At 29.3% G+C, this 7,184-nt stretch overlaps 1 long non-coding RNA gene across 1 annotated transcript; it reads right to left on the reverse strand.

Moving 5' to 3' along the window:
- LOC108663433 lies at positions 5,128-6,836 on the reverse strand. The gene is made up of 3 exons (XR_001929413.1): positions 6,809-6,836; positions 6,045-6,125; positions 5,128-5,167 (listed from the first exon to the last, which is right to left on the reverse strand). It is a non-coding gene; the product is annotated as an uncharacterized LOC108663433 (long non-coding RNA).

A 7,184-nucleotide genomic window follows, 5' to 3' on the forward strand; every position in this document is an offset into this window, starting at 1 on the left:
AGAAAGTTCATTTATAGTCACTAATGCATTTGGAAGCCGAGTTACTTGCTTTAAATGGTTTTATAGTCTTATAAATGATTGTAAATCAAAACTTTTTTTCATTTGTGGTTAAAATAGATCATAATTGGATGTTTGCATTGGGAAACGTGAAGCGAAAGCCATCTATTGTCAAGAAAAGTCAACTATAGTCACTTATGCCTTTGAAAGCCCAATTGCTTGCTTTAAATGGTTTTATAATCTTATAAATAATTTTAAGTTGAATTTTATTTTTTATTTTTGGTTACAAAGATCATAATTTGATATTTGAATTAAGAAATGTGAAGCAAAAGTAAATCATTGACAAGAAAAGTCCATTTATAGTCACTTATACCTTCGAAAGCCTAGTTGCTTGCTTTAAATGGTTTTATAATCTTATAAATGATTTTAAACTGAATTTATTTTCATTGCTGGCTAAAACATATCATAATAGGTGTTTACATTGGGAAACATGAACCGAAAGTCATCCATTGACAAGAAAGGTCTAGTTATAGTCATTCATGACTTCAAAATCCTTAGTACTTGCTTTAAGTGGTTTAATCAATTTATAAATGATTTTGAATTCAATTTTTTTCATTTTTTGGTTAAAAAGATCACAATTTGATGTTTGTATCGAGAAACATGAAGTGAAAGCAATCCGTTGACAAGAAAAGTCCATTTATCATCATTTACGGTTCGAAAGCCTAATTTCTCGCTTTAAATGGTTTTATAATCTTATAAATAATTTTAAATTGAATTTCTTTTCATTTTTGGTTAAACGATATCATAATTTGTTGTTTGCAATGGGAAATGTGAAGCGAAAGCCAACCATTGACAAGAAAAGTCCATTTATAGTCATTTATGCCTTTGAAAGCCAACTTCGCTTTAAATCGTTTTATAGTCTCATAAATGATTTTAAATCGAACTTTTTTTCTATTCTAGTTAAAACAGATCACAATTGGATGTCTGATTTGAAAATGTGAAGCAGAAGACATCCATTGACAAGAGAAGTCAATTTATTGTTACTCATGCTTTTAAAAGCCTTGTCACTCGCTTTAAGCAGATTTATAACTTTATAAATTATTTTAAATTGAATTTTTTTTCAATTATGGTTAAAAGGTCATATTTTAATGTTTGTCTAGGAAAACGTGAAGTGAAAGCATTCCATTGACAAGAAAAGTTCATTTACACACGTTCATGCCTTTAAAAGCCTAATTGCTCTCTTTATAAATGATTTTAAATTGAATTTTTTTCATTTTGCTTAAAACAGATCATATTTTGATGTTTGGATTGAAAAACATGAAGAAAAAGCCATCCATTGACAAAAAAGGTCTATTTATAGTCATTTATGCCTTTGAAAGCCTTATTTCTTACTTTAAGTGGTTTTATAATCTTATAAATGATTTTAGAAAAAAAATATTTTCATTTCTGGTTAAAACAAATCATAATTGGATGTTTACTTTGGAAAACATGAAGCAAAACCCATCCATTGACAAGTAAAGTCCATTTGTAGCCACTCATACCTTCGAAAGCCTTGTTACTCACTTTAAGTGGTTATATAACGTTATAAATTATTTTGAATTGAATCTCTTTTCATTTTTGATTAAAAAGATCAAAATTTGATGTTTGCATCGAGAAACATGAAGCGAAAGCTATCCACTGACAAGAAAAGTCTATTATAGTCACTCATGCCTTCAAATGCCTAACAACTCGTTTTAAACGGATTTATACTCTTATAAATGATTTCAAATTGAATAGTTTTTCATTTTTGGTTAAACCAGATCATAATTTGTTGTCTGGATCGAGAAGAAGCAAAAGCCATTCATCGAAAAAAATGTCTATTCATAGACACTCGTGCCTTCTAAATCTTAGTTACTCGTTTTAACTAATTTTATAGTCTTATAAATTATTTCAAATCAAAATTGTTTTCATTTTTAGTTAAAATAGATCATAATTGGATGTTTTCATTGAGAAACATGAAGCAAAAGTCATCCATACACAAGAAAAGTCCATTTATAGTCATTCATGCCTTCAAAATCCTTGTTACGCTTTTAGTGGTTTTATAAATTTATAAATCATTTTAAATTGAATTTGTTTCTCATTTTCACTTAAAAATATCATAATTTAATGTTTGCATTGAGAAACGTGAAGTAAAGTAATCCATTAACAAGAAAAGTCCATTTATAGTTATCCATGCCTTCGAAAGCCTAGTTTCTTGATTTAAATGGTTTTACAATCTTATAAATGATTTTCAATTGAAATTTTCTTCATTTTTGTAAAAACAGAGCACAATTTGATGTTTGTATTAGGAAACATGAAGCAAAAGCCATCCGTTGATAAGAAAAGTCCATTTATAGTTACTCATGCCTTCGACAGTCTAGTTGCTCTGTTTATATGATTTTATAATTTTATAAATGTTTTTAAATTGAATTTTTTTTTTCAATTTTGGTTAAAATAGATCATAACTTGTTGTTTGCAACGAGAAACGTTAGGCCAAAGCTATCCATTGACAAGAAAAGTCCATTTATAGGCACTCATAGCTTCAAAAACCGAGTTACTCACTTTAAATGGTTTTATAGCCTTATAAATGATTTTAAATCAAAATTTTTTTCATTTCTGGTTAAAACAGAACATAATTGGATGTTTACATTGGGAAAAGTGAAGCGAAAGCCATCATTGATAAGAAAAGTCTATTTATAGTCACTCATGCTTTCGAAAGCTTAGTTACTTGCTTTAAATGGTTTTATAGTCTTATAAATGATTTCAAATAAAATATTTTTCATTTCTAGTTAAACCATATCAATATCAGATGTTTGTGTCGGGAAACGCAAAGCGAAAGCCATCCATTGACAAGAAAAGACCATTTATAGTTACTCATAACTTAGAAAACCTTGTTACTCTCTTTAAGTGATTTTATAACTTTATAGATGATTTTCAATTGAATTTTTTTTCATTTTTTTGTTAAACAGATCATAATTTGCTTATTGCATCAGGAAACATGAAGTGAAAGCCATCCATTGACAAGAAAAGTCCATTTATAGTCACTCATGCCTTTGAAATCCTTGTTACTCACTTTAAGTGGTTTTATAAGTTATAAATGATTTTAAATAGAATTGTTTTTTCATTTTTGGTTAAAAAGATCATAATTTGTTGTTTGTATCGAGAAACATGAAGTGAAATAATTCATTGACAAGAAAAGTCTATTTACAATCATTCATGCCTTCAAAAGCCTAGTTGTTTGCTTTAAATACTTATATACTCTTATAAATGATTTTAAATTGATTTTTTTTATCTTTTTTGTTAAAACAGAACATAATTAGATATTTGCATTGGGAAACGTGAAGCAAAAGCCATCCATTGACAACAAAAGTCAATTTCAAGTAATTCATGCCTTTAAAAGCCTTGTTACTTACTTTAAGTGGTTTTATAACTTTATAACTAATTTTAACTTGAATTTTTTTCATTTTTCATTAAAAAGATCATAATTTGGTGTTTGTATAGAGAAACGTGAATTGAAAGCAATCTATTGACAAGAAAAGTCCATTTATAGACACTCATGCCATCGAAAGCCTAGTTGCTCGCTTTAAATGGTTTTATAATCTTGTAAATGGCTTTACATTGAATTTTTTTTTTCATTTTTGGTTAAAAAGATCATACTTTGAAGTTTGTTTAAAGAAACGTGAAGTGAAAAAAATCCATTGACAACAAAAGTCTATTTATAGTCATTCATACATTCGAAAGCCTTGTTACTCTCTTTAAGTGGTTTTATAACTTTATAAATGATTTTAAATTGTATTTTTTTCATTTTTGGTTCAAAATATCATAATTTAATGTTTGTATTGGGAAACGTGAAGTAAAAGCAATCCAATGACAAGAAAAGTCCATTTATAGACGCTCATGCTATCGAAAGCCTAGTTGCTCGCTTTAAATGGTTTTACATTGAATTTTTTTTTTCATATTTGGTTAAAAAGATCATACTTTAATGATTGTATACAAAAACGTGAAGTGAAAGCAATCCATTAACAAGAAAAGTCCATTTATAGTCATCCATACCTTTGAAAGCCTTGTTACTAGATTTAAATGGTTTTATAACTTTATAAATGATTTTAAATTATTTTTTTATTTTAGTTTAAAATATCATAATTTAATGTTTATATCAGGAAATGTGAAGTGAAAGCAATCCAATGACAAAAAAAGTCCATTTCTAGTCACTAATGCCTTCGAAAGCCTAGTTCCTTACTTTAAATGGTTTTATAATCTTATAAATGATTTTAAATTGAATTTCTTTTCATTTTTGTCTAAAACAGATATAATTTGTTGTTGCATTCAGAAACGTGTAGTGAAAACCATCCATTGACAAGAAAAGTCCATTTATAGTCACTCATGGCTTCGAAAAGCCTAGTTACTCACTTTAAATGGTTTTATAATCTTATAAATAATTTTAAATTAAAATGTTTTTTATTTCTAGTTAAAATAGATCATGATTAGATGTTTGCATCGGAAAATTTGAAGCAAAAGCCATCCATTGACAAGAAATGTTACGACCCAGTACTCCCCTCGAGCCCGTGACAACCTCCGCGACGTCCAGATAGACATTCATTGCTCGAAATGCCAATCGGAACCTCACAAGGCTTTAATATCAGTTTTTGCACCTCCCTTGTGAGCAACAGTTGTTAAGTATCATGTTTTGAGAGATTATAAACTATTTCCAAATCAAAATAATAGAAAAATAATTTTTTTCTCACAGGGGCATTTTTGTCATTTTTCCTCAAAAATCTCAAAACTAGCTAAAAATGTAGTATGCAAGTGGAAAACACATATTTCATAATAAAAAATAAGTTTAGATATCTAAAACATTCATTTAAAATGAAATTATGACTATTTGAATATAATAAAAATATTCGATAAAATATTCTATTTTCTTATAAAACAATATTTATAGAGTTATTGGTAAATAATTTTTGTAGCGTAAAAGCTAAATAAATTCATACATACTGTAATACAGATAACCAAAGTATAACAATTTAATTTACAGTGACACGTGGGCCCACGAACGATCAAAAGTATCAAAAGCGATAAACCTACAGTTTTTGAGGGTGCAAGTCCAAGTGTAGCCCTCAACGAAATGAGCTATCTACCGACTATCCTGAGCCTGAAAAGGGTGGAAAGGAGGATGGTGAGATTATATAATCCTAGTGAGTAAACAAATACCATCTAAAATATCTAAAGCTGAGTAAATGGAGACAGATAAAATAGATTAACATACTGTAATTCATCACCTTTCAACTCATTTCAACCAAATAAAATCAATTCATATAAATCGAGTAATCAACATGGCTTATGAATTTCTTAAAACTTTGGCTCGTGCCAAAATCATTCTCATACTTAGTTATCAAGGATACCTTGACCAAGTGCTATCCCAACCGAGTCCGCCAAGGCTGTTAAAAAGTTATGTATGCATAAATCATGTTTTTATTTTGAAAACATAGTCGTTCCTTGGCGTTGGCTGAGTTCACCCTCACATGGTGGTTTGGCGTAAAGTGAACTCTAAAGTTTTAACCTCAGGAGTTATCCAACCGCGCCTCTCATACTGAGGTATGAATATAATAGGGTTATCGTGCCCCTCTAATACGCTGGTCCACGGAACCCATCCATTGCAACGACTAATATATAACCCACAAATTCAATAAAATTCAATAGCATGACATGGCAATTATTTTATTTTACAACCTCTCAAGGTAAATTAACAGTTCATACATTTTCAACACAAATACCAATTCAGCCATTCATGCAATTATTATCATAAGCCATTCAATTCAAACCATGATTTATAACACAGTAATTAGTCTCCAATTACTCCATTTTAAAAACCATCTTTCAATTTCAAGACAATTTTATAAAATCATTTCCATTTAATCACATTTTGCTTATAAAACATAAAGATTTACCATTTAAACTCATTTTCCATAAAATCACAAAATCGGATAAAAACCACTTTAGATAATTAAGATGATAGTAAGGGTACTCACTATTTCGAGAGTCGAATTCTGAGTACTTCGATTCTTGATCCTCGAGTACTATCTCTTTACTTTTGCCAGAATGCTCACCATCTAGACATAATGCACAACAAGCCATTTACTACATTTGTGCTAAATTATTATAAAACCAATTCAGGCTCTATACTAATGCATGAAATGGAATGCAAATTGTTCGGATTATCGTCTAAACACGGTGTTCTACACAAATTCAATTGTGTACCTAAATAAAACAGTATTGGCCTAATTCAATCTATCACTCGATTAATTAGCCAATATGTCCAATTTAACTCCAAATAATTCCATGTTTCTCCCAATACTCCAAATCATCAAACAAAAATTAAATAACTTGAAATATGGCAAAATCATCCTCACATTTTCTCTTAAAAAATTCGGCCATGATGGGTGCATCAACACTATAATTTTTCCTACCTGATTTTCTCACCATAATTCATCATTTCCTAACCAATTCACTTGAAATAAAATCAAAATCATCATCAATATTCTACATGGAGAATTCGGCCAATGATGGGTGATGGGAGAAAATGAATTTTTTTTGCTTGATTTTTCATGCTACACATCACCAATCAACTAAAAACACTAAAATATCTCAAAATTTAACCAAATAAATCATCAAATCTTCTCTCTCTAAATTCGGTCAGCCATGAATCCTTCATGATATCTTGTGATTCAACCATGGAAAATGCAAAAGAATATATGGGAAAGGTAGATCACAAGTCAAAATCAAGAAATTTTACCTTTGATTGGTTGATTACTTGAAATCCATAAATTTTCTCTTGAATTTTCACCCTAGGGTTCTTGTTCTTTCTTTTCTTCCTTTATTCTTGCTTTAGCCGGCCATAATGAAGAGAAATAGGCTGGTTTTGTGCTGATTTATAAGGAAAATAATAAAGAAATAAAAGCTTGACACTTGTCACCTTACCATTGGTCCATTTTTAAATTCTTAACTATTAAGCTTTCTTTCTCCACCACATAAAATCCTTCAATTATCCATGATAATATTGGGTGAAATTCATGTGCTGGAAAAGTGTTGGGTGGTGTAAAATTACAATTTTGCCCCTGGGGTGGCAAAATGACTATTTTGCCCTTACACTCGAAAAAATGCCGAAATTA

Source organism: Theobroma cacao, chromosome 9, assembly GCF_000208745.1.
Source record: "Theobroma cacao cultivar B97-61/B2 chromosome 9, Criollo_cocoa_genome_V2, whole genome shotgun sequence".
Lineage (NCBI taxonomy): Eukaryota > Viridiplantae > Streptophyta > Magnoliopsida > Malvales > Malvaceae > Theobroma > Theobroma cacao.